This window comes from Podarcis muralis, chromosome 16 (genome assembly GCF_964188315.1).
Source record: "Podarcis muralis chromosome 16, rPodMur119.hap1.1, whole genome shotgun sequence".
In the NCBI taxonomy this organism is placed as follows: Eukaryota; Metazoa; Chordata; class Lepidosauria; order Squamata; family Lacertidae; genus Podarcis; species Podarcis muralis.
In genome coordinates, this window is record NC_135670.1 from 17684412 (window position 1) to 17711748 (window position 27337).

The 27337-nt window shown below is 45.7% G+C and overlaps 1 protein-coding gene across 7 annotated transcripts in view; it reads right to left on the minus strand.

Annotated features, from left to right (window-relative positions):
• MEF2D (myocyte enhancer factor 2D) overlaps positions 1–26992 on the minus strand; it is a 136132-nt gene extending 109140 nt beyond the window's left edge. The window contains exons 1-2 of one of the 7 annotated variants that reach the window (XM_077920500.1): positions 26902–26992; positions 25640–26040 (exon numbers count right to left, since the gene is read on the minus strand). The gene's annotated coding sequence lies outside the window, so the exon portion shown is untranslated. Of the gene's footprint in view, positions 1–25639; positions 26270–26901 lie in introns of those variants that run through there. The other 6 variants (XM_077920502.1, XM_077920503.1, XM_077920505.1 and 3 more) reach the window with 6 other exon arrangements.
• Positions 26993–27337: the final 345 nt, after the last annotated feature.

The window sequence follows — 27337 nt, forward strand, 5'->3', positions numbered from 1 at the left end:
AATGGAGACTCCCCTCGGTTAATTGGGGCAGCTGGAGCCACCTCACACAATGTACAGGTCAAAATGCTCATCATCAGCTTTCAAACTGAGAGAGGCCTGCGGCCCACACAGCTATCCAGCAGGAGAGGAAGAACAGGCAGGTTAAGGGCAGTGCCTCCCCGTAGCCACAGGATCCAGCAAATATGACGACAACCACAAGTGACATGTTCACAGTGGTGCCAAAGTGTGACCGTTGAACCTCTCCTTCCAGGAAAGGTTCTCTAGCACAGGGTTGCGTTGACCCAGCAGGAACACACACACACACACACACACACACACACACACACACACCCCTTTGCAAACTGGGTTTCTTCATGGCCTTGCTCAAAGCTGCAAATATTTAAATGCCTCACTGCAACTTTTAGGGGAGTGTGTCTGTCTCCCTTCTGATGTTTTAAAGATTTGCAAGACATGTCTGAGATATTCCCCATGCCTAATCAAAACTGTTGTTGTTGTTGTTTAAATCTAGCGACAATCAAGTGATGCAACAGAAGACCTCCCTCAGGTCATTTCACTAGCCTTGATTTAATTATTTGAACTTCTCTCAGAATTGAGGGGGAAACCCCAGATTTGGCCTAGATTTCTCCATAAGGGCAATTTGGGTGGCAATAAGCAGCTCAAAGATACACCAGCAGCCTGGTGTACTTTGTTCCTGGATCTTACCCTGAGAACAGACTCAGAAGGGCTCCCCAAGGCTTTAGAAGCTACACCTTGCTCAGAAATAGACTCGCTCCATGAAACACCACCCAGGTCTTTGGCTGGTAGGCCTACACCCCATTTTAGACACCCAAGTCATCAGGGCATAGAGGGAGGTTGAGAACAGCAGCCAAGCTAGTGTTGTTATACATAAACATATACAAGACACACACAAACAGAAATATAGATAGATATTTGTATCACACAAAAATACATATGGATAGAATTTAATTTCTATATTTATTGCATTGGTGTGCCATCTTTATCTCCAAGGGGCAAAAGCTAGCATACATGCTTCTCCCTCTCCCTTTTTTCTCTTCACAACTACCCTGTGAGGTAGGTCAGGCTGAGAGGCAGTGACGGACCAAAGGTCAGCCAGTTAGCTTCATGGTCAAGTGGGTATTTGAACCCTGGTCTCTCCCAGGTCCTAGTCCACCATTCTAACCACTACACTACAACTGGATATCAATATCATAAGAGGGTGGATGCACACACACATTTTTAGTAGGTTACTATTCAAGAGTAGCCAACCAGAACAAAGAAAAGTATTTTGTTCGGGAGTTTTTACAGTTGGGGAAAAGGCATGAATACTGAGGGAGGAAGATGGGTCGGCCCTGGAGATGAAGGGGTTACACTGAAAAGGAAAACAAGAAGACTCATTGCTTCCCTGAAAGCCTATAAATGCCAGTCTAAGCTTGGCTTGCCCTAAACTTAGGCAGGAACAATAAAACCTTATGGCTACTAGAGTAATGACTTGGTTGCCACCATGACCCATCAGACTTCGTCAGGGAACCTGGATTCTCACACTGCCTTGAGTAGAGAAACGTGTTCAAACTCAGCTCCGAACATCAAAGGGATGCTGTGAGGTAGATAAAAGAGCTCAGGCACTGGCATAGAGATGCAAATTTGCCAGCCCTAATTGAGATGTGTAGATAGCACATTTAGATGTTAAACGTCTCAGACGGCAAGGCAACTAATCTCTCACCCAAATGGCCTGAGAGTTCTCCAGAGGGGCACCATTGAGGCTCCCAGCCTGTGTGTGTGTGTCACACACACACACACACACACACACACACAAGCATGTGGGAGGGGGTGTGCCAAACTGAGTCCTTGACCCTGGGGAAATAAAGCCTAGTTTTGCCCCTGGCTATGCTGTGCTTTCACCCTTAGAGGCAGGAATGCTTCAGTTGCTCCACATCTTAGGAGGGGAGAGTGCTCTTGTGTTTGAATCCTGCTTGTGGCATTCCCACAGGCATCTGGTTGGCCACTGTGAGAACTGGAGGCTGGGCTAGATGGGTCAGAGTGGACTGATCCAGCAGGCCCATCTTATGTCATGCTCCTATTTATCCCAATACATTCAACAAATTCTGCTCCACATCAATTCAACTTCCATTCAATGGCCACCTTTCATTATCCCCAAATCATCTCAAGTTCTTTTTTTCTCTACCATCAAATTGATACCCTACTTCAGTAACCAGGATATGCCTCTCAACTCTTCCCCCACACCCCAGTTCATGACCATCCCAAAAATTCTTGGGGCAGCCAGAAAAAGATTTGGGGGCCTCAGCAACCTCCTTGACCCCTGCACATGATAGAAAGCTAGTTTAAGGGCTCTCTTGAAATCTATGGCTTTCTACGGCTCTGTGCTAGGGTTGGGCGATATCAGCTTTTCAACACTGCGGTATATCACCAGCCAAACATCATGATCTGACAATATACCACAATGTTGAAAAAACAAGCTGCACTGGCCTCAGCCTGCAAGGTGATCCACCCCACACATTTAAAGAATATTCAACCCACAATTAAGCACACAGCTTCCACCCAAAATACTGAGCACTGGTATTTGTTAAGGATACTGGGAACTGTGATGGGGAAACTACCGCTCCCACTGCTCTTTGAGGGAAGCCATGTGCTTTAAATGTACAATGGGCAGGCTTTAAACTTATAGCATATGTCAAGGCTCTCTCCACAATGGCAAGACACATTTCTATTTAAGTGAGAGTCATTTGTTTTAAATTTGCATCTATACACAGAAATCAGTACTTGCAAATGTGCACCCTCTTTTTGGGGGGTGGGGGGTGGGAAGCAGACCCTATTCTTTTTTGCAATGGGCAAGCAACCTCACAATGGGACCATCATCCCTCATATCTGAAGGCAGTAAGCTGGCTTAGGGGGCACAGAATAGGCCCTGTGTCCACACAAAGAGACACACTGCTCCATACATGGATACCTCATTACTGCTCCCTGCTGCCACCATCCCTGCCAGCATCCTCTGCCGAACAGGAGGACCGAACAGGCTTTGGACCGGCCCTTCCACCCACAGCCCAACATGAGCCACAATGGCTACACTCTCCTTCCACGGTTGGAGGCAGTAATGCTTCTGAATACCAGTTGCTGGAAACCAAAGGAGGGGAGAAGGCTCTTGTGCTCCGGTCCTGTTTGATTTACTGTTGTTATTTGCCGTCCCCTGCCCTTAAGTACGGTAATTCGGGATGTTACCATATAAAACCCCAAGCCAAAAATTACTCAACCCTCAGTGTGCTTATAAACACAGAACATTTGCTTCATTGCTACATCAATGTCCCATTCTTCATCCAAGGATCTCAAGGCTTCATGCATGATCCCCCTCCATTCTACCTTCACACCCACCCTGCAAGGTAGGTTAGGCTGGGAGACAGAGGGACTGACTGTTCCAGTGCCCATCCTGCAAGCTTCATGGCTGAGTGAGAGTTTTGAAATTGGGTTTCCTTAGACCAGCCCTTCTAGTTATTTGGACTACAATACCCAGACAGCACAACTGTATTATTTTTATTATTATTATTAGTAGTAGTAGTAGTAGTATTAGTATTATTAGTATTATTAGTATTATTAGTATTATTATTTACATCCTGCCCTTCCTGTCCAAGCAGCCTAGGGTAGCAAACAGACATTTGAAAGAAAAATGAAGCAAACTTTCAATAAACAATTATAATTAAAAACACCTGAAACCAGTTACAGTTCGAAACATTCTAAAAGCTGTTAAAAAAACTGGAAACATTCTTCCATCCTTTGGGTTGTCTAGAACAGTTTTCTTCAGCCACTAAATGTCTGAATAAACAGAAATGTGTTCAAGTTCCTCCTGAAAGTTATCAATGATGGATACAGCTCTCCTTCACTAGGGAGGGCATTCCACAACCGGGGAACCACTATTGGAAAAAGCCTGCCGTGGGTCAGCACCAACCAGGCAGCCCCAGGTGGCAGCAGCACTACAAGGTCCCACTTGCTGACCAGGTCATAGAGGCTGATGGAAGTTGTAGCCCAAAACATCTAGAGGGCACCAGGCTGGGGAAGTCTATGGGTTCTGCTTCCAGTTGCCAATGACTAGCCTTTCACGACAAAAATGGGGAATTAGAACGGAAGAGGGGGTGCATGGCCACACTGGGAGAACCACAACCTCCAAACTCAGAAACTGAACCGTGATAAACTTCTAATTTGGCCAACAGAACCCTAGCTGGGTTGGCAGACTTGCCTTCCCTACGTGACATGCTTATATACTGGCAATTACTGAGAGACCAAGCATCACTCATTTTTTTTCAAGCACTCCCAGAGTAGCATCATAGTTAAGAACATGATGCACAAGGTTCCCGGTTGAAAACTCAACCCAGCCACACATTTATTAGGAATGCAGGAAGCTGCCTTTGTCACTGACCATGGGGGTGCATCTAGCTCTGCCTTGCTTACACTGACTGGCAGCAGCTTTCTAAGATTTTGGGCAGGGGTCTTTCCCAGCCTCACTTGGAGGTGCCAGGGATTCAGTCTGGGACCTTTCCCATGCAACCACAATGGCTATGCTCTGTCTCCATGGTCAGAGGCAGAAATTCTTCTCAATATGAGTTGCTGGAAGCCACGGGCTCTTGTGCTCTGTTCATGGTAGCTAGTTTCCCACTGGCATCTGGTTGGCCCGTAAGAAAAGGATGCTGGACTAGAAAGGCCACTGGCCTGATCCAGCAAGGCTCTTCTTATGTGCTTAACATACATGAAGGGTCCTGAGCACTGAGCATTTGTACACAGCTTGTTCTTGTATGAGTGTTGCATCTGCAAAAACAAACCCCAACCACAGTACAGTATTCCAGTGTTCGCATTACCAACCCCGCAAGGTTATTAACCATGGCATTTACATAGGATGGAAATCTACTGGAGAGGTGAGGTTAGATTGTCCAGCCATTTCCTGGAGGGGGGGGGGGAATCCTCTAAAAATAAATATCCAAAATAAATAAATAAAAGCCCAACAAAAAGTTTCCCTCCCATTTTATTTCCCCTGTGGCCAAACCTAACTGCTGTGAGTAACTTTTAGAAGGAAGGAGAGCAAGAGAGTTGGGCACTTTGCCATCCACAACAGCAGCTCTGGGGGTGTGGAGAAAAACAACAACAGTGTGTTTATTTGTGTGGAGGGAGGAGGGGACACAGCAGTGCCTAAACCACAGCGGCAACCCAAAATATGCTGCCTTAACACATGCAATGCTGCACCAGAACCGTGGCTGCATTGGGGGCTGGCAGTGGGAAGAGGGAGAGAGATTCCAAATATATAAAAGGGTCTGTTCAGATATTATGGGACGTCCAGACATACAAGGTGATGTCAGGGACTCTGAGACTTCAGAAGGCAGGAAGCTCTATGTCAGGCATAGGCAAACTTGGCCCTCCAGATGTTTTGGGACTACAACTCCCATCATCCCTTGCTAACAGGACCAGAAGTCAGGGATGATGGGAGTTGTCGTCCCAAAACATCTGGAGGGCCGAGTTTGCCTATGCCTGCTCTATGTTCAACTAGTTTAGTATCATTGACTGATTGCATTTATATCCCATCTTTTTCTCCAATGAGCTCAAGGTGTGGCAAACATAGTTCTCCCGAATCTCCCCATTTCATCCCCACAACCACCCTGTGAGGTAGGTTAGGCTGAGTGTCAGTGACTGGCCCCAGGTCACCCAGTGAGTCTTATAGCCAAGTGGGATTAGAACCCTGGTCTCTCCCAAGCTCTAGTCCATGGGTAGGCAAACTAAGGTCAGGGGGCCGGATCCGGCCCAATCGCCTTCTAAATCTGGCCCGCAGACGGTCCAGGAATTGGCATGTTTTTACATGAGTAGAATGTGTGCTTTTATTTAAAATGCATCTCTGGTTTATTTGTGGGGCATAGGAATTTGTTCATTATTTTTTTCCAAAATAGAGTCCGGCCCACCACATGGTCTGAGGGACAGAGGACCGGCCCCCTGCTGAAAAAGTTTGCTGACCCCTGTTATAGCCCAACACTCTAAAACTGCAGCACATTAGCATTTCTTCAACCTGGCACCCTCCAAATGTTTTGGAACACAACTTCCACCATGGCAGTGCTATGTTGCAGTGCCAGTTTCAAGCGAGAACAAGACCCAAGAACATCTGATGGGCCCCACGATGGCTACCTCTGAATTAGAGGAAGGGTCTTAGCTCCCTAGCAGAACACCTGCTTTGGTCGCAGAAGGTTCAAGGTTCAACCCCCCAGCATTTCCAGTTGCCGGAAACCACAGGAGGGGATAGGGCTCTTGTGCTCAGGTCCTGCTCGCAGTTTTCCCCACAGGCATCTATCTGGTTGGCCACTGTAAGAACAGGATGTTGAACTAGATGGGCCATTGGCCTGATCCAGCAGGCTCTTCTTATGCTTAACATCTGGAGGGAACCAGGTTGGCAAAGGCTGGCACAGCATCTTCCTGGCTGGCATGCTGTTGGGGGGAAGGATCCATTTCTTAGTATCTAAAAGTGTCCCTGGCATGCAATGAGGCAATATTACTTTCATCCCTATATCGCTTTGCATTTTCTGCCTGTTTGCAAAGTGCAAGCATTTAGAATTCTGAAAGACAAGAGAAGGGGGAGAAAACCCATCCTATTCTCTAGCTCCCTTCTTCACACCTTTACTGCCTGATCCCCCCACAATGAAAACATAATCCCATGACTTGTCTGGATGCCTGGCTTTAAAGAGGGTTGCCATGGGAACCAGCAGGATGCTACAGAATCAGCACCAGCTATTCTAGGGCAGGAAGAGGGTGGGAACAAGGAGGGAGGATGAACCAGGGTAGAGGATCTAGGAAAAGGAAAAGGAAATTAAATTACCAAAGTATCAAAAAGAGAAAGTCAACGGCTGTTACGGTTTTCGAAACGGCAGGGAGACGCCGCCATTGCAGTCTGTATGACTGCTTGCAAAGGGGTTGGCAAGGTGCGGGGGGGGGGGGCAGGGAGAGTCATCTGCTCTCATCTCTGAAGCAAGGCTGGCTTCGCTTCAGCAAGCCGCGGCTGTAGCTTCCTTGGGATTCTGACTCCAGGCTGGGGAAAAGCAATTTGAAGGGTGACCTTAGCCAAGGTCACCTGCCGCTTCCTCACTGCCTCAGTTTACAAGCTCTCTCTACATGCACCATCATCATGGCACTGACCTTCTTTCCTTAAAGTGCTCCGAGGTCCTTGACTAAAAAGCCTTACGTAAGTGAGTGAGCGGAGGAGCGAGCGAGCATTGCCTATTATTTATGATGTATACTTGAGGGTGCGAGCAGCTCTGAAAGGAGGCAAGGTCAGGCCAGGGTAGCCACACCACCCCAGGGCCCTTTGGAGAGAGTGCTCTGCTTCATCTTAAGAGGTCAGATCTCCCCGGATGCCCTCTGGGTCCTACAGTGGAGCTCCTTGCTCAAATGGGAGGGGGGTGGCTGCTCATGCTCTTTACCAGACCTGTGGGGGTGGCTAAGTTTCGTGCAGGGATTCTAGCTTTCGGCTAGGACCTGAGAGACCCGGATTCAAATCCAGTGAAGCTCCATGGATGACCTTGAGCTCAGTCAGTCACCGTTTCTCAGCCTAACCCACTTTGCAGGTTTGTTGCGAGGATAAAACAGGGAGCCCACCTTGAGCTCTTCGGAGGAGAAGCGGGATATAAATTTAATAATCAATGAGTAAGTGGCAAAGGCTTTCAACTTAGGAGCAACACCCACCAGCACCAAAGTCTACTGCATCTTGTCACTTTCAAAAACAATCTCCGCAAGTCGGATGTACACTTTCCAAAGCTGTAATATCTAAATTGTCTGCCCCAAGGAGATATGCTACCGTGCTCATGAGAAGTAAGTTAGTGGTATAATTTACTAAATGGAAACCTGTTTGTGAAATAATCTCCCCTTGCAGGTACATCAAGCAGAGACATTGTCATCATTCCGGCACCAAGTGAAGACATTCCTCTTGACTCCAGCTTCTTGGATTCTTAATTAGGAACATAGAAAACCAATTTATACCAAGTCAGACTGGTGGTTCCTTAGCTCAAGACTGTCTACACTGACTGGCAGCTGCTCTCCAGGGTTTCAGGGAGGGGGCCTTTTCTAGGCCTTGCCTGAAAATGACATTGGGGTTTGAACCCGGGGCCTTCTACATGAGAAGCAGGTGGCTCAGCAGCCAAATTATCTGCCCCAAGAAGACATTCCCTGTTGCAACTCATTAGGTGCCCTCATGCCAAACCCCAAAAGCAAGCATAAGAAAGGCTTTTCCTTCAAGATCCATTCAGAAACCCAAGTGCTGCATGAACACTGGAAGTTTGGAAATCACTACGACAGAGTTCCACAATACAGCCCCCTCCTCCAACGCACGTACAGTTCCATTCAAGCACAGCTGGGCTATCATGAAATCCCAAACGCACCTCTGAACTGTGAGAGGGCAGGGAAAAAATAAGAAGGCACGCACACAAAACCCCTTGCAAAGAAAACTGCCTAGCCTGTTCAGCAAAGATCATACAGGAAGCCAAAGGTCTCCCGTTCCCATCAGTGCCTCAGCCCATTCTCCCTTGCAGTTCAGTCTTTGAGCACCTACATCAGTCTCCACCAACCTCATGTCCTCCAGATATTTTAGACAGGGTTGTCATAATCCCAAAAGTGAAAATCCGGACAAAGTTGTTAAGCTTTCTTTTCTTTTCTTTTTGTCAACATCTCCAAAAACCATCTCCAACATCTCCATTTCTATTGCTGTAATTGATTTTTAAAAAATTATTATTATTTCATTCCTATCCTGCCTTTCCTCCGAAGAGCTCAGGGTGGCAAACATGGTTCTCTTTCTCCCCATTTTCTCATTGCAACAACCCTGTGAGGTAGGTTAGGCTGAGAGACAGTGACTGGGCGACCCAGTGAGCTTCATGGATGAGTGAGTACTAGAACCCTGATCTCCCAGTTCCTAGCCCAACACTCTAACCACTATAGCACACTGCCTCTCTTTATTGTACTGTTTTCATATTTTTTCTTTCATATTAATATTTTGCTCACTGCTTTGGGGGGCCTTTGGGCCAAAAAGCAATGTATAAATAAACCATGACCACAAGCATTATTGCTCCTTTTATTTACTGCTCGCTCTTCGTTTAAAAAATTCCAGAGGGGTTTACAGTACTAAACTAATAAAACTAAGCTAAAATAAGAAATACCAAACTCTACGCATCATTAAAAATGGCACGGGCATGAAACAACAAATACATTTAATAATTACACTAAGCAGCAGAAAGGGAGAATTTAAAAATGTACTACACACCAGAAAGAAGCCCATTGATAATATAAGGTTGCATATGGGTTTTGAGAATACTGTGACCTACTTGAGAGCATTTTGACTTTGTAAACTGGTGACACTGTATAAATGAGAGCCAGTGCCACGTAGTGGTTAGAGCGTCAAACTAGGGCCCAGGAGATCAGGGTTCAGGGGTGTCAACTTGAATAACATATTGGGGGGTGCAGATTAGCTCCGCTCCACATAAATCAATCACATGACGCAGCGTGCACACGCCATTTGAATGGCATTGCCCATTAACTTTGGAGGGGTCCAGCTACCTCAAATATTTTATTGGGGGAGGGGAAGAGACCTCAGCCCCAAGGAGTTGGCTCCTATGCCAGGGTTTGAATCCCTACTCTGCTATGAAACTCAATGGGTTGTTGTGGGAATCAAACCGTATACACCACCTTGAGAAAAAGGTGGGATATAAACGCAAACATTAAATAACACTGCAGAGAGGGGCAGGGGAATAGTGACCACTGTCTACCTGATCACCACCTAGCACAGCAACTTCCAACCTGGAACCCTCCAGATGTTTTAGATGTAACTCCCAGTCTCCCACCAGCTTCAACCAAGGCACCCTGTTGGCCTAATGCTCTAGAGCAGCGGTTCTCAACCTGTGGGTCCCCAGATGTTGTTGGACTACAACTCCCATCATCCCTGAGCTCTGGCTTTTCTAGCTAGGGGTGATGGGAGTTGTAGTTCAACAACATATGGGGACCCACAGGTTGAGAAAGGCTGCTCTAGAGCCTTTAAAGCACTTCTCCTAATCCTTACAACAGCTTTGTAAGATAGAATTATCCCTCAAAGGGACTGAAGACAGACAGGCCAAGGCAGAGAGAAATGGCTACATTCAGGGCCACCTAGCAGGTTCTCTGCAGAAGCAAGATTCTCCTGTGTTGCTTAGTCTCTCAGCTAAGAGGCCTAACAAGCAACATCCACCCTCTCCCACTCCAATAAATACTCCCTGGTGGGTCCCCACCTAGATCCAGTGACTCAGCAGCGTCAGGCCTTGACAGAGCCAAAAATATTTCTGCTCCCCACCCCCCTCCCATGTCCTTCCTATCCAATTGTGAGTTTGCTTTTCCCAGCTGTCTAGATGTGTCAGATTAAGGTTGTACCATCATGGGGAGGAGGCTCTGTTTATGCATTTTCAAAACAGGAAAAAAGGGGAGACATTTAAAATCAGGGTACACAAAATGAAATTGAAACAGATTGCTGCAGAGGTTCATGTATGTTCGTCTGCATACTGATCAAAAATTGGGACAGCGGGGAGAAGAGACAGGGATTGGCTGCGTAGGAGGGCAGGTGCTGGTTTTCAAAGGAGGCAAAGGTCGCAGTTTCCTGACATGACACTGAACTTGCTGGCACCTTCCTGGCCTATTGATTTTGCTCCCTTCAAGACAGCCTGGGAATTTACAGGGGATTCCGCTCTTAATGTAAATTAGAGACTGAATGCGTCACAATTTCCAGTAAACGGGGTTGGCGAGAGGCAACTTTTATAGCTACGATACAGCAGAGCTACACAAGACAACTTTAATATACCATATGTGGAAGTCTAAGATCTCCAACAGGTGCAAAATGTTAGAAGTGTTGCCATTAGGGTACCAGTGCTAAAGCCTTGTCTCTCTTGGCTCTTAACATCCAGTGGAAGAATACCATCTAGCTGGATCTAGGAAGTCACAAATGCCTTATTATTAGAGGAAGAGGCCATGGTCACCCTGGAAAACACTGTTACAAGAACATCTCTCTGGACCAGACCTATCCAACCTGCTGCCTCCAGATGTTTGGTACTACAAAGCCCCACCCAGGGCTGTTTTGTTGTTTTTAAAACTATCATCATTACTGGGGGATTTTTCAGTGCCTGTTCAATAAACCATACACATAAGAGCAACTGTGATCAGAGCTATGAGTGCAAAGTTATCACTGTTGGCCACACAGTCCAGCAAAAAAATCTAAGTTTGGAAATTACTTTTATTTATTGCATTTCTATCTCACCTTTTCCTCCAAGGACCTCAAGGTGGTGTACATAACCCTCCCCCTCTTCATTTTATTCTCACAACAACCCTGTGAGGTTGGTTAGCCTGAGAGTGACTGGCCCAAGATCATCCAGGGAGCTTCATTACCAAGTGGGGATTTGACCCCTGGTCTCTCAGGATCTAGCCCAAAACTCTATAACCACTACACCACACTGGTTCTTCTAATTAATACTAAAAGAGCTGGCCTTAGATTTTCCTAAAACTCCTGAGATAGCCTTAGAAACCACAAATTTTTCTTGTTCAGAATCATCTTTGACATAAGAGATTTCTCCCACCACCCAATTTTCTCTCTCTCTCTCTCTCTCTCTCTCTCCTACAGGGAAAACTTAACAATGAAATTTGGCCCTCAGAAACATAACCAGAGAAATCGCCACCCTTGGGAAAACCAAGATTCTCAGTGTGTGTCTCAAATGCCAGCAAATCTTTTTGTGTGTGCCAGTCCCAAATTTAGCAATATCATAAGCAAAGTCATAATTTTAAAGGCGAAAGCTGTGCCAAAACTCAGCCCGCAAAGGAACTGTTTCTCTGACAGTAGCCTGGGCTGCAATTGCAACTCATTCTAGACCTCTCATCTAACGTGACCACTTCTGGCCAAGTTATTCCCGTTTTCTCACAGGAGGGGAAAATGGCAAATAAGAGATGCATCCTACCCCTTGGAACTCTCCCTCTTCCTTGCCAAAGAAAATCTCATTTCCCTCTGCCTTGCATCTCAGCAAGTCAGGAACAACCGGTATTTAAAAGGATAAAACAGGTCCCGGACATTTTCCAGGAAATCAGGAGGCGGGCTTTCACTGCCCGGCTGGAGGCCAGATCTTGAGTCGAACTGGCACAGAGAATTTAATAATCTGCATGGTGCTTCAAGAGTTGACCAAAAAAGCAAGAGGGAACAAAAGTAATAAAACAATATCGCTGTCAATTACACACAGACAGAGCAGAGGACTGCAGAACACAGATATTTCAGGGATGGTGCTCAGCCCCTGAATTCTTCCATGGAAATTGTCCCTGTACAATCCAAGCATATCTTCACAACCATAAGGACTAGAGACTTACTTTTTAAAAGACAAAACAGAAATGAGGATTCTTGGGAAGCTGAAGTATGCATCCAGTGCCACCCACCAGCATCTGTGGCCACTGGCCACCTCTGGTAGGGCCCCAGACAGACTTATTTTCTTAATCCAAATCAAGTTACTCATCAGATTCTGTCCCTTTCCTCTGTTTTCAAATAACCAGCAGAGCTGCTGAAAGTCCAAACAAGGCAGATGTTCCCCCCACAACACATCTGCTCACTTTCACCACTAAACTTCCTGCACCCTCCCAGATTTTGTGCAAAGTGGATCCTGCCACCTGAGGTGGCTGTCTCACCTTGCCTCATGCGGGGCAGGGGCAGCCCTGGAACCAGCCTTCAAATACTGATGGCCCTGATGGCAGCTTAGTTGTTGACCAGGGCTCGCTGGGGGAACCAGGGGAAGACCTAGGTTCAAATCCCTACTCAGCCTTACTTCCTCTTGAGGGCTTTTCCAGAGGCACCTGCCTGGCCACAGCTGGAAACAGAAGACTGGACCAGATGGACCCAGCCTGATCTGACCCAAATGGGTGCTTCTGTTGTGCATTCAACCAGACTGGTGCTCTGCAGATGATTTGGACTACAACTCCCATCAGCCGCAGTTGGGAGTCCAAAATGGCTGTGCTGGCTGCGGACTGATGGGAGTTGGAGTCCTATAACATCTGGAGAAGGATACCAGGTTGGCAAAGGCTATCTAATAATAAAAATAAGAATATGATTTGATTGGGATTCAAAGTCCTCCCTTAAAAAACTCTCACCTCATGATTTTGTACGGTACAAATTTATTTTCTTTGCTTGGAGATGTGGCCACAAGATGTGGTTCCAAGAGTATTTTACAGCTTATAGAAAGAGCTAAAATCAATCATTTAGGAGGCAATTTATAATCAATTTCTTTTAAAAAGCCAAGCAGTTGCTATTGACTGCCTGAAAGGTCACTCATAACCACTGGTGTTCTTACAACAATGGCTTAAGCATTAAGGCATTTGCTTTGACCCCAAACCCCTTCTATTAACCTCATCCCAAAATAATTGTATCATCTATGCCAATAATAAAAGGTCTGGTCCTCCTTTTATAGCTTCTTCAGCAGCATCCTCAACATAAACACTTCAGAGAGAAGCAGTTGACTTGAAAAGACATTATTATTACTGCAATCCCTTTTACTCTTACTTGGGAGTAAACCCCACCAAATACACCTTGAGTGGACCTGCATCAGGGTTCAGATTCCAGCTCACACTCCCCCTGACTAGTTTGTTTCAGTGTCTCCTCCACAAAATGGGAACATTATTATGGCCTACCTTGCAAGGGCTGGAAAGACGAATGGCATCAGGCTTGTAAACCAAACACTACAAGTGCTGAGTAAATGACTAACCATTAATTGGAGCAGTTCAACTTGTCAACATGTTTAGTTAAGGCCCTACATCCTAGAGATGTCTCAGCCAAGAGAAAAATTAAGTCTTGCTGGACCTCATTGCTTTGAACTGGTTGAAAAGCAAAGACAGTATCTGTTCTTTCAATTAAATATTATTACTTTATTATTTCTTGTTATATTTTTTAGACCATCCTTCCTCTGAGCATCCCAAGATGGTGCATAGGAAATATAGTATAATACATAGTAAAAAATCAACAATAAAACCATACAATCATCACATTCAAAAATCAGCCCCAAATACATCATTCACAGTGAACAGAAAGGACACCATCTCATCAGTCCCCAACAGCCAAACGGAGTAAGTTTTTTTTTTAATAGATGGGAGAAACACCTCAGTGTTTCTGGTGGTAGAGAGTTCCATAGTTGGGAGCCACAAATAGGGCTGCCACATGTCCGGATTTTCCCAGACATTAATGGGATTTCAAAGGCGGAATTGACATCCAGGGGGCAGGGATTTCCAAAAGACAGAGCTTTGTCCTGGATCTTAGGCCAGTCAATCGAAAAAACGCGTAACGAAAAGCTCAACTAATTTTGGGGTGTCCTGGTTTTATTTTTTGAAATATGTTCTGTATTCTTCCTTTAGGCCCCCTGTCATCTACCTACCCTACTTACCAATCCTCCTCGTACCCTCACGTGCCATTTCAATCCCAGTCAAGCTGACAACTGTCCCTTCCCTCACAATTTCCAAAACAAGACCCAAACACTCTGTGCCACCACAACAGCTCAGCCAGTCTCCATTGAGGCTTCAAATCCACAAGGATAGTACAGGCAACCCCCATTTACACACATTCAAGACACGTGCGCACACGCAACACTATGAACCTGGAAGTAGCAGGGGCAAAAATGGCCCTAAAAGAGTGTGAAAATGGCAAAAATACTACGTAAACAGTGTCTAGCAATCCCACACAAGCCTTTGCAAATACAATCCCAGGAGCCTTTGCACTGACCTTTGAGGCCTGTGGAGAGTTGGAGTTTGAGCAAGGAGATTTGGAGGGTGTTCGCAGGCTTTTTCAATGGTGTTCCAAAATATATGCAGTGCATGGTGCCTTGGAATGTAACCCTGCATAAATGGGGAGTTGCCTGCACAATATTATATAGGCCTGCCAATGGCTACTGAAAATGCTAGCTAAGCAGAACCTTGATGAAGAGACTGCTTGATGTGGTGCATCTTCTAGACCAGCATGCTATCAGTGGCCAACCAGATACCTGCGGGCAATTTGCAAGTGGGACATGTTAGCAACAGTGCTCCCCCCACCTGTGATCCCCAGCATCTGGCATTCAGAAGCATGAATGCCTCTGACTGTGGAGGCAAAGCATAGTCATTGTGGCTAGTAGCCATTGATAGCCTACTGTGTCATGAATTTCTTCAGTTCTCCTTTAAAGACATTCAAGTTGGTGGTCATCACTGCCTCCTGTGGGAGAGAGTTCCACAGTTTAACTATGCACTGCATGAAGAACTTTTATCTGTCCTGAATCTCCCAACATTCAACTTCATAGGACAGTCTCCACTGGGTTCTAGTGGAGAAAAACTTTCTCTCTCCACTTTCTCCATGCCAGGCATAATTTTATTGTAGCCATTCTCAACCTCCAGGTTAAGATTGTTGCCTTCAGATGTTTTGGGCTACAACTTGTGCTGGCTGGGGCTGATGGGTATTGGAGTCCAAAACATCTGGAGGGCACCAGGTTAGCAAAGGCTGTCTTATTCATATCAAACTTGGAACCATTTTATCATACTTGACTCTAGAGGGCTTGCACATTTTAACAACAGATAAAGAACAGGAACTGATGTGGTGCTTTGATGATTGACATTGTCTATTTGTAATGAATTTAAAATGTTACAAAGCTGCAATTATGACTGAAACGAGGTGCGGTTTTATTTGGATTGCTGTATTCTGTTTTGAAATTGATTGGTTAAACAATAGACTGTTGTGATGACGCTTTGATATGCATTGCTGTTCTTGTTCTTGCTTTCCTCGTCTTGTGAGCAACCATGGACACACTCATGTAGAAAGATAGCATACAGATTAAAATAATGAGAACTTTAACAACAGTAGGATACCTGTAGCACCCGTCTGCTGACTTCCTGGAGATTTGGGCATAGAAACAGGATACTGGACTAGGAGGCCTGATCTAGCAGGGGTGTTCTTCTATTACAAAGAAGGGGAAATCTAGCAATCCACACCAAGTATTTCATTCACTTATTGATCATTGAATCAATAGATTGTTTCTTTTATTTAGATCCCAAGACCCACTTAATCAGGAAAAAACCAAACCTGATTTTATGTACTCCACAGTCTTTTTATATTAATATTTTAAAGACATTTTAATTGTTGATATTGGTTTTAATTGGCTGTGGGAACAGTGATGAAAAGCAGTATATATAGAGAGAGAAGATCAGGACAGGCATTGATCAGGGATGAGGTATCTAAAATCCAGGTCACAACCGTTGCAAAATAGTTTGAGCAGGTGGAAGTCCTACTCTGTAAGAGGGTTTGGGGTGTCCCCAAGACCCAGCAACCCTCAATAGTAGTAGGCCCAAGCCTTCACTCAGTTTGTCCCACTCTTCAACTCACTGTCAAGGATGAGGAGGAGGGCAAATTAACTTCCCTTCCCCCTCCAAAAAATTGGTATGAACTGCTTGATATTCCAGCCGATGGGCTTCCTCACTGTGGTTTTGCAATCTTTTTAAAAACCTTTGAATCCTATTTCGCAATGTAAATCAAAACAGATCCTCACGCATACTTAAACTGTTGACAACACACAAAAATTAGTAATCCCAATTTAAAAAAAAAATATTGCAAAAGAAGACAAAAAGGGAACACTATGGTGGTTTTCAAATCCTCCCGATGTTTTATCAAAACACATCCCAAATTTGCTATTGCCGTGGCCAATTTTCCCCAGATTACTTGCAGATTTTCTCCTCCCACCACAGATTTCTCAACAGTGTCATTGGCCAATAGCTGAACAGAACAGCCCTTTGCCAACCTGGTGCCCTCTAGACATTTTGGAATACAACTCCCATCACGTCTCACGAGCACAGAGCTGATGGAAGTTATCACCATTCTTTTTTAAAAGATGTATGCTGCTTTTCCATGTAAATGCGCTCAAAGCAGCTCACACAAAACAGAACAAAAAAGGCCACATCTACACATCATTACAGTAGCAATCAAATAGCAATCAAATATGAAATCATTTCAAAACACAAACCAGAGGGAGTTGTCGCCCAAAACTTCTGGGGTGCAACGAGCTGGCATGGTAGAGGAGGGGAAGGAAGATCAAATAATGGTTTGCGCAAACCAATCGTTTATACTGCCAAATCTATGGTTTAAATTTTCAAACAGCGGCCAGCCAGTATCCTCTAACACCCATGCTTCTTAATTTCACTCATGCCTCCCTGGTGCACCAGTCCCGAGTGATGGAAACGGAATTATAACCAAGGTTTACGATTCCAGAAGTAAAAAATCAGAGTTAAGTTTCCTTAACCATAGCACGACCCCATGTCGGAATTGAGCCACTCTCCCCCAACATAACCTACCTCATAGGATAAAAATAAAATAAAATCCTTCCAGTAGCACTTTGGAGACCAACTAAGTTTGTTATTGGTATGAGCTTTCGGGTGCATGCACACTTCTTCAGATACCAAGTGTATCAGATACACTGCGATTAGGCTTGAAAGAAGCATCCTGTTGTAGCCAATGTCTGAGATGTCTGTTTGATTGCAGTGTGTGTATATGTGTGTGTAAGGCTTGTCTGAATTCTCCAGGTTTTCCAGGGCCCCTTCGGGTGGCAGGAGGAGAGCTTGAATCTCCAGGTGGGGAAGAGTGCCTTAAATTTTATTATGATGATGGTGGTGCCGATTACGAAGACTGTGCATGCAGCTTACAAGCTTTAGCCTGGCAGGAGGCAGCTACAAATTACTGCATAGCCTCTCTGAAGTCCTCTGTCCTCCTTCACTCTCTCCTTTTAGATTAAATATTCCCTACCTAGGCTCCCTAAGCAGGTGAGAAGGAATGGTCCCCTCACTTCTGCTTTAGCTAAGGTTTCGATCTTAAATTCCAACCAGCAACTTATTTGCTCACTTGTAATACTTTTTTATTGTAATGACAAGCCCTCAGTGACTGTGGGTAATGCTTAATGTGTCACGCTTAATAACATCACCCCTAGATCTCAGGTTTGGGCCCTGAAATCTCAGGGTCTGAGCAGGCAACCTGTGTGTGTGTGTGTGTGTGTGTGTGTGTGTGTCAGAGAGAGAGAGAGATACCCACCACAATTTCTCCCATTTGCAAATGTGCCCATGGACCCAACTCCTATTACAGTGGTACCTCTAGATACGAATGGGATCCGTTCCGGAGCCCCGTTCGCATCTAGAGGTAAACGTAACTAGCGACAGCATGCCTGCGCATGCGCGCATCGCTTTTTGTCGCTTCTGCACATGCGTGTGATGTCATTTTGAGCGTCTGCGCATGCGCAAGCAGCGAAACCCGGAAGTAACATGCTCCGTTACTTCCGGGTTGCCGCGGAGCGCAACTCGAACGCGCTCAACTCGAGGCGTATTCAACCCGAGGTATGACTGTACTAGACTGACCGTTCCTATGGAACCAAGACCCTCTTCTGTCTTGTCTGGATTCAGTCTCAGATCAGTTATCATTATCAGCTCCAGACAGCTGTTCAGAACCCAAAGGCCGTCAACTATCATCTTAATATTTTTTTTTTTTACAACAGGTTCTTTGATGCTGATGATAAAGTGGGAGGAGGAAGGAAACAGGAAGGGGAAAGAGCAATAAGCCCCACCGCACTGCGTTAGAGACATGGCCACAGGCAGGCAGTTGAACCAGCTGGTGGAAGGAAGGAAGAAGAGAGAGAGAGAGAGAGAGAATAAAACTTGAGAATGAAGGCAGAAAAACAGAGTCACCTGCTAGAGACACATTGGGCAGCCAAACAAAAGACTCAAACACTCAGGAACCCCATTTTCCCTAAGGTCATGTATTAAAACCAAATCTGGGTGTTTTGTGGGTGACCCTTGAAAATGGCTATGAGTTTGGGAGCCCACACAGATGAGCAATTCAAGGTGTTGATTCTGGCATATGAAGCCCTGAATGACTTGGGACCCTCTCCAAACACTGTCCTGCCTCTTAAGTGGAAACCAGCTAATGAGGCTCTATTGGTAGCTGCACCATTAGCAAAGATCTGATTGTCTAGAAAAAAACAGAACAGAGCCTTCTTGGGAGTGGCACCCCATACCCAGAGGACTCTCCGCTTTCATATTAGACAGGTACCCATGGCAGGCAGGTTCCAACAGCAGGTAAAAATGCTACTTTTTCATTCTGCCTCTGACTGGCAGGAAGGATTTATTTATTGTGCCACCAAATAAAGGAACTGCACAACAATATTTTCATAGGTGTAAAGTGTTTGCATTGCTGAGTAGTATTTGTGATGCAATGTAACCTGCCCCAACAGCATGTTGTGAAAGACAGGATATAAATTATCTTAGTAGATAAATAAAAGTATGCTCTCTTGGTAAAGTCCATCTCTATCAGGAACAGAGGCCAGATGGACTAGCCCTAAGAGGAGCCCAACAAACCTTGTACAAGCAACACTGTCCGTCAAGACATCTAAAAACACGCCCCCTTAATACAGCCTTTCCCAACCTGGTGCCCTGACCTCCAGATGTTTTGGACTACAGTTCCCCTCAAGCCCCAGCCCCAGCCAGCAGTCATTTTGAACTACAATTCCCATCAGCCCCAGCTGGCACCAAATTTGGGGAAGGCTGACTTAAGATGTTTCTAGGCCATGAAGAAACCTGAAATCTGAGAGCCAGTGTGGTACAGGTATAGTGGTTCAAATGCTAGACAAGGACCTAGGAACCAGGGTTCAAATCCCCACTCAGCCATGAAGCTCACAGGGTGACATTGAGCTCAGTCACTATTTCTCACCCTGACCTACCTCACAAGGTTGCTGTGAGGATAAAATGAGGAGAGGAAGAACCATGTTGCCATCTTGAGCTCCTTGGAAAGACAAGATATAAATGCAATAGTAATAATAATGATAGGGACGCGGGTGGCGCTGTGGGTTAAACCACAGAAACTAGGACTTGCTGATCAGAAGGTCAGCGGTTCGAATCCCCGCGACGGATTGAGCTCCTGTTGCTTGGTCCCTGCTGCTGCCAACCTAGCAGTTCGAAAGCACATCAAAGCGAGAAGGTACGGTAAATGGCGTTTCCGTGCGCTGCTCTGGTTTGCCAGAAGCGGCTTAGTCATGCTGGCCACATGACCCAGAAGCTGTACACCGGCTCCCTCGGCCAATAAAGTGAGATGAGTGCCGCAACCCCAGAGTCGGTCACGACTGGACCTAATGGTCAGGGGTCCCTTTACCTTTACCTTTAATAATGATGATGACGACGATGACAATAATAATAATACAAGTATCCCAATAGGATATTTTTATATCTAACCATCCAAACTTGGCGTATGAATTTTACATAATAACAGAGGCCAACATCCCTGCAGAGGGCACATCAAAGCAGAAATGGAGTGTGATACAGAATCACAGAACTGTAGAGTTGGAAGGGACCCTGGGGATCATCTAGTCCAACCCCCTGCAATGCAGGAATATGAAGCTGGTCCATACAGGCATTGAACCTGCAACCTTGGTGTTATCCAGGCTCATCGATACTGGGGTGAGGGTTGTGGAGCTCCCCTTTCTCACACCTGCATAGAGTTTGGATATGGAGAGAGGGACCAGCAACCAAGACCGTGCACCTCTGCTTACAGAAGTGAGCCTATATTTACTTGAGTGAGGGTGGGGTGAACATGTACACTGCTGGTTTATGCCACTGGGCCACATCCCAGCCTGCAAAACGGCTCAACAACAACATTCATAAAAGTGACAAATTATAACAATAACCATAGAAACCGGCAAAAACAACAGGAGGCAATAAGAGTGCGCACAAACCGGTGAAAAGCAGCCAGCTTCATTACCACAGATTATCCCTCTGGAGCTGAACTCAGCCAGGCCTAGATTAAAGGGCAGGTGAGCCAGTTAACATCCTGGGGAAACAGGCTGACGGCTTCAAACCCCAGGCTCTCCATTCTGCCATCCCCTCAACTGTTCAAACAGGCAGCACCAGCAACGGTTTATAAGACACAGATTGATTCAGATCCTGTTCTGCCCATTTATAATCTTCTGCAACAGGGTTGGCGATAAATCATACATGCAAATCATACACCTCAAGGTCTTGAAATGGGGGTATGCAAGGAATTTAAAAACAACAACCAATTAGCCATTCAAATGTCAAACAAACAGATCAAGCACTGAAGACACAGGCCCTGAACTGGCATCTGTCTATTTATTTTATTCACATCATAAAATCTATATACTGCTTGAAACAAAATACAAAAAACAAGACACCTCAAAGCAGTTTACAAAAGAATAAAACAATGAAATCATTAGTAAAAACAGCTATTTAAAACATTCAAAAATAATTAAACCGAATGATAAGCTAAAAACAGATTAAAGCACACATCCACATTCTTTATATCTGGGAAGGCTTGTCTAAACAACATTGTTTTCAGCAGGCCCTGAAAAGAGTAGAGTGAAGGCGCTTGTCTGATGTCAAAAGGCAGGGAGTTCCAAAGTATGGGTGGTGGGCGTGAGGAAGGGTGTTTCATAAACAGGGCACCATCACCAAAAAGGCCCTCGCTGTAGACATTACGTGCCTCATTTTGGAAGGCAGGGGCAGACAGAGATGGGTCTCTGTTGCAAAGACAGACAGACAGACAGAGAATAAGTACCATGCAAACACTGGATGTCAGAGGATGACTTCGGCCAGGTGAGAAAAATTTGCGTAAACGCACACAAGAGTCAGTCACAAGCAAACAAGTACCGTAATATAAGGGGGAAAGGGTCCAACCGTGTGACAAACACACTTGTACCACAGGGGAAACAGCTATGAAAACAAGAACAACAAAGTACATCAAAGGTAGTGTTGAAGTGTGCGTGATGTTTGTGCAAGAGCACAACTAAGATGGCAAACAGAAAGGGGGGGGGGGGAGATACCACTGCCACAAGGAAAAAGGAGTATGTTTGGTGTGCAGATGAATATGGACTGGCTATAAGCCAGGTTGGGAGAAGTGACTTGTTTCCACTCCTTGGCTGGCAAGCCATCTAGACAATTGCTCATCCTTTTTATAAAAAAATCCAGTCCCCACCATCACCCGGCACATCACAAGGATTATGCTTTCACTCCTGGCAAAATTCAAAATACCTGTCTTCCCTGCTGACTGAAAAGGTACTAGTACTCAGTGGATCAGCCCAGAAGTAACAGCCTTCCCTTCCCAAAAGGGTGCCCAGAGAGAAAACATGTCAAGAACAATTTGACACATAGCACAGCTGCTGCAGATGCCCCGCCACCCTCTTCCGACAATCCTCTGAGAGCCACCATCATCTCTCCTCTTTTTCCCCCATGGAGCCTGTCTGGGAAATGGCCGAAGAAGTCCACACAACCAGCTTTTTCTAGGATTTTAACCAGTTCCAAACAACCAGAGCTGGCAGCCTTCACAAAGTACAGTAGAAGGTCAGCAAAGCCCACAATTTCTGCTTATCAAGAGCATCTGCCTTTGCTAGTCCAATGTGCTTCACTTCTCCAGCTGTAAAAGCCAGACACACTGCCCTCTCCAAACACAGGCACCAGTGTAAGTATTGCTTACACACATACGCACACTAATATTTCACCAGTGCAGCTTTTGCAAGCTAATGTCCTCCACTCAGATGTTTTGGACTACATCTCCCATCAGCCCCAGCCAGCTGAGTGGAGGACACCAGCTTGCAATGGTTGCACTAAATGGCAGCAGCAGCAGAATCATTACCCATCAGAACAGAAACAAAGTAGGTCAGCGATGGGGGAACCTGATGTTGCTGGACTACAACTCCCATAATCCTTGCCTATTCGCAATTCTGGATTTGGGGAAGAGACAGTTTGCTAAATATAACTACCAGGCCCCATCCACGTAGCATAGCCAAACAAAACTGCTATTAACATTGACACACATGGGAAATGTTTTAAAAACAACACATACTAGTGTGAGAATCTGGAAGGCTTCAGGTTACACACAGCTCTTCATTCTGTCCAGCAGAGAATTCTGTGTAATACAATGGCTTGCACAGCTGTGTTCCAAGAGAATCAGTCCCACTGGAAGATGGCACTTGGCCTAATTCGAGCTCCGAATTACTTCTGAGGCCAATGAGGTCATAAATAGTTTGTCATATAAATGTCTGTTTGGAGGTTTGGGGTAGCGTAGCAAATCTAATATTACTGCCATAAATCTCTCTCTCTTAAGCACTCAAAACTCTTTACATGCCCTGTGATGGTAATTCTTGCAACGAGGCTGGCAAGAAGGCCAGTATTATGAACTCAAGAATTGCCTTGCTGGGTCAAGTCAAGGTGGGTCCAACAAAGACTCCCAGGAAGGCCATATATAGGGCACAGCGGCAACAGCCCTTTCTTCAGAATCTAGCGGTCATAGGTACCCTGTCTCCAATTTTGGAGGCTCTATTTGGCTCACCGTGGCTAGTAGCAATAATTATTTGCTTTGATCAAGACATATGGGGGCAAGGTGTGTGTGCTGAGGACTTGGCAAAGGGTATCTGGGGAGGTCATGGCAGAGGTAATATCTGAACCCGAGACTTCTTGGCTCATACTCTTGAACCACCAACAGCAAACATCCTAGAGACTTTGTGATGCTTTAATAAAGTGCCTCTGTGAATCTTAAGCCTCCAAGCCAGCCTTCACAAACCTGCCCCCTTCCAGATGTTTTAGACTACAAGTCCCATCAGCTCAGGCAGCACAACTGAGAGTTGTAGTCCAAAACTTCTGGAGGGTGCTAGGCTTGCGAAGGACACCTTGTAGGGGCATAAAGCAATTTCTCACAGTCCTACACACAACACACAGGACAACCCACAAATCCTGCGTAGCTGCTCTGTTGTTTTGTGCAGATGTTGATAAGGACAGTGAGCTGCCAATGAATATCCGCACATAGAGACACACACAGTTTCCAATTTGGGACAGCAACTGAGGACCAACATAAAAGGTCCTGAGAAGGGCTGCCCCACAGATGATAGAGCAGATTTCTTCGCTGTTGCTCTAGAACCGATGGATTCAAATGACAAGACAGGGTTTGGGTTTTTTACTAGACTTAGGAACAGCCTTCCTTGGAAGGTGGTGGACTCTCATCTCCATTAGTGGCTTTTAAGCAAACTTAGGCTGAAATACTTTATGTGCTTAATTCTGAGTAGTAAGTGCCACTGAACTCAATGGGGTTTATTTCTGAGTAGGCACATACGCCTGCACTGCTGGTCTCTCTGGGCCTCAGTCCTCCATTTGTCAAATGGGAACACTGTTTACTTGACAGGACGTCAAGATCTAGAGCAGTGTTTCCCAACCTTGTGCCTCCAGCTGTTTTTGGACTACAATTCCCATCATCCCTTGCCACTGGTCTTGCTAGTCAGGGATGATGGGAGTTGTAGTTCAAAAACAGCTGGAGGCACAAGGTTGGGAAACACTGATCTAGAGAGGCTAGCACATTTTAAAGAGCACCAGTTACATAAAATAATAGTTGGCTTTTTTGCTCCAAGATGCTCCCCTTTAACCCCCTCCCCCCCAAACCCTTTCACTTCCTGCAGAATTGCTTTCCACCAGTTCCTTCCACATCTCAAGAAACCATTCCTCCAGTTTCGCATGATTTCCCCCCTTATATTCTTCAGCCAGACTGCATAATTTGTACCCATCGTATTTCCTTATTATCCTTCCTCTTTCCTTTCTAACCATTCACTCTTCCCAAGTCAGTGGGGCGGGAGGGGGGTGTATTCTTCCCCTCCTCTCTACAAATGCCATCTCATAACATCAGAATCTAGGCACCCCAATATTTCTCCCTCAGTTCTCATCATTCTCTTAAAAAAACAACTCACACTTAGAATTATTCTTCCAATGCACTTTTCGACCCAAACCTTTGACTACACACACCATAATGAAACCTGCATTTCAGGATAACCCCAAGATACATTATACTGGGACAATTTCCCTATCTATCTTCTATTTTAAAGTTCCCTGTATCTCTCCCTCCCACCTCTGAAGAGGCACCCAAGCACTATGCACCCCACTTGCCAATGCACCCCATTTCCTGCACTTTCACCCACAGCTCTCCCTTTCACCTCATTCTATTCCTATTTTCCAGCAACATTAGATTTCACACCCCAACTCTCCACATCCATCTCAAGTGCTTGCTCCCTTCTCTGCCTCTCTTTTTACACCCCACCACTCCCACCCAAACACACACGGATCAATTCTCCAGCTTTTCCCCCTGGAAGCTGCCCATCTCCACTTTCTCCCTCATCTTCCCCTCCCCAACGGTGACCCCTAAAAACACTCACACACATATCTCCCCCCACTTAAGAAAGCAGCCACTTCTGCGCTGCCTCTCCTTGGTACATCTCCTCCCCGCTTCCTCGCTTTACAGTACTGTACCATTTTGCTGGTTTGTTTGTTTGTTTGCGGGGTGGGGGGTGGGTGGAAACAGAAATGTCATGAGGAAATGAGCTTGGAAGAGTCCATGTCTTATTTTTCTGTTGAGCCTCCTGCCGTCTTCCTCTCCAAACAACCCCAGGCCCCGGGAAGGGGGGGGGGATCTGGTCTCCCCCACCCAATTCAAGAAATATCCTGCTTTGCACCCCGGAAAGAGACGGGGGGTGGGGTTGGAGGACACAAGAACACCACCACCCCCAAGAAAACTGACACAACGCGTGTAAGTTTCACTTACCTTCTCCTCTCTCTGCCCTCTCTGGCTCCTCGGAGCGCCTCCAAAGACAGCTGATCTCCCAAGAACAGGCTGGCTGGCTCAAGGGCCTCTCTCGAACAACAACAACAAAAAGGCGGCGGGGAGTGCGGGGGGGGAAAGAAAAACCAGGCAACCTCCCTCCCCCTAAAAGGAGGGCAAGCACATTCTCAGCATACAGCCCCGATGCCAATCTCAGTCCCCCTCAGCTTTAAAGTTCGTCCTCCTGGGAGCCGCCGCCGATTCTTTGCAATCCTGCGTCCTTGTTTGATATATTTTTTTTAATTTTTCCTCCTCCTCTTCCTCTTTCTTTCTTCGCTCTGCCTCTCTCTCTCTCTCTCCTCTTCTCGCGCTTCTCTTCCTTCCCTTCCTTCCTAGCGACAATTCTTTTTTAAAAATAATAATAATAAATTAATAACAAGGCAACTACATTGCACAACCCGGGGGGGGGGGAGGAGGAGAGGCTACAACGTTGCCAGAGAGAGATTTTGTGTGTGTGTATGTGTGTGTGTGTATGCAACCCAAGTATTGGAAAAGGAGGGGGGGCTAAGAGGAAGCAAAGCAGATGGCGACCGGGGTCCAATCACAGGGAAAGGAAGGGCGGGGCCAACCAGGCCCCAAAATTTTATATATATGCATACATACACACGCACATCTCTATCCACACACACCTCCTCCTCCTTGCAAACATGCAAGCTAGGTTGCAGTGCGGCCTCTGCCTGTATATCCTTCCGCCTGCGGGAAGTTGGTTCAGCTCGCCAAAGGAGCGCTTAAAGCGGCCCGCGCTCCGCCTTGCCCTCTTTTCCCTCTCCTCCCGAATTGCAACTGGATTTGGGCCCCCTCTGGGCGGCTTGGCAGAAATGGCAGCACTAGGATTTCCCTCTGCTCCTCCGCACACTTTTTCTTTTAAAAGTGCATTGCATTCTTTCATGCTACCTTTTTCTTCAAAAGGGCAGCGGACGTGGCTTTGCCGCCGCCCCCGCCCCCCAACCTTTTACACCAGCCCTGCAATTCGGGTTAAAAGGTCTCTCCCTTTAAAAGATTTATAGCGTTTTAAAAGGTTTTACGAGCTATTTTTCAAAGGTTTATTTGCGTTTTAATGCTGCCGCTTCCTCAAAAGGGCGACGGGGCCGGTTCTTTCCACACAACAGTCCTGCAAGGCAGGTCAGCTGCGTGGAGAATGTAATGCCCTCTAGCCCCAAGCTCTAACCACTGCACAACACTGTCTCTCGTGTGTGTTTGTTTACCTTTTCCTTCGTTTCTTTTTTCTTAATCAGCCTTTTTTCCCTCCCAGCCTCCAAGAACAGCTGGACACATCAATATTCAGTGCGTTCATTCCTAAAGAAGCCATGAGGGAGAGGGAGAGAGAAAGAGCAGAATAAATAAGAGGGTGGTGACATTTAACTGATTGGCTGGTTAGATTAATCGCTTAAAACCGCATTTGGTCAAGACGATTCCAATACAACGACCGGCTTTATGGATTATTTTCACTCATCAAACTTGACATTTTGCTTAAAATGTGATAGAAATCAAGGTGACCTAATACATATATGCAAAGCTCTTTGAACCATAATTGGCTTTTTGTACATGAATACATTATAATATTGTATTTATATTTCATGCTTACATATATAGAAAACACATTCTATTCTTTTGCAGCTACTTTTTTGCATTTTTTTTTAT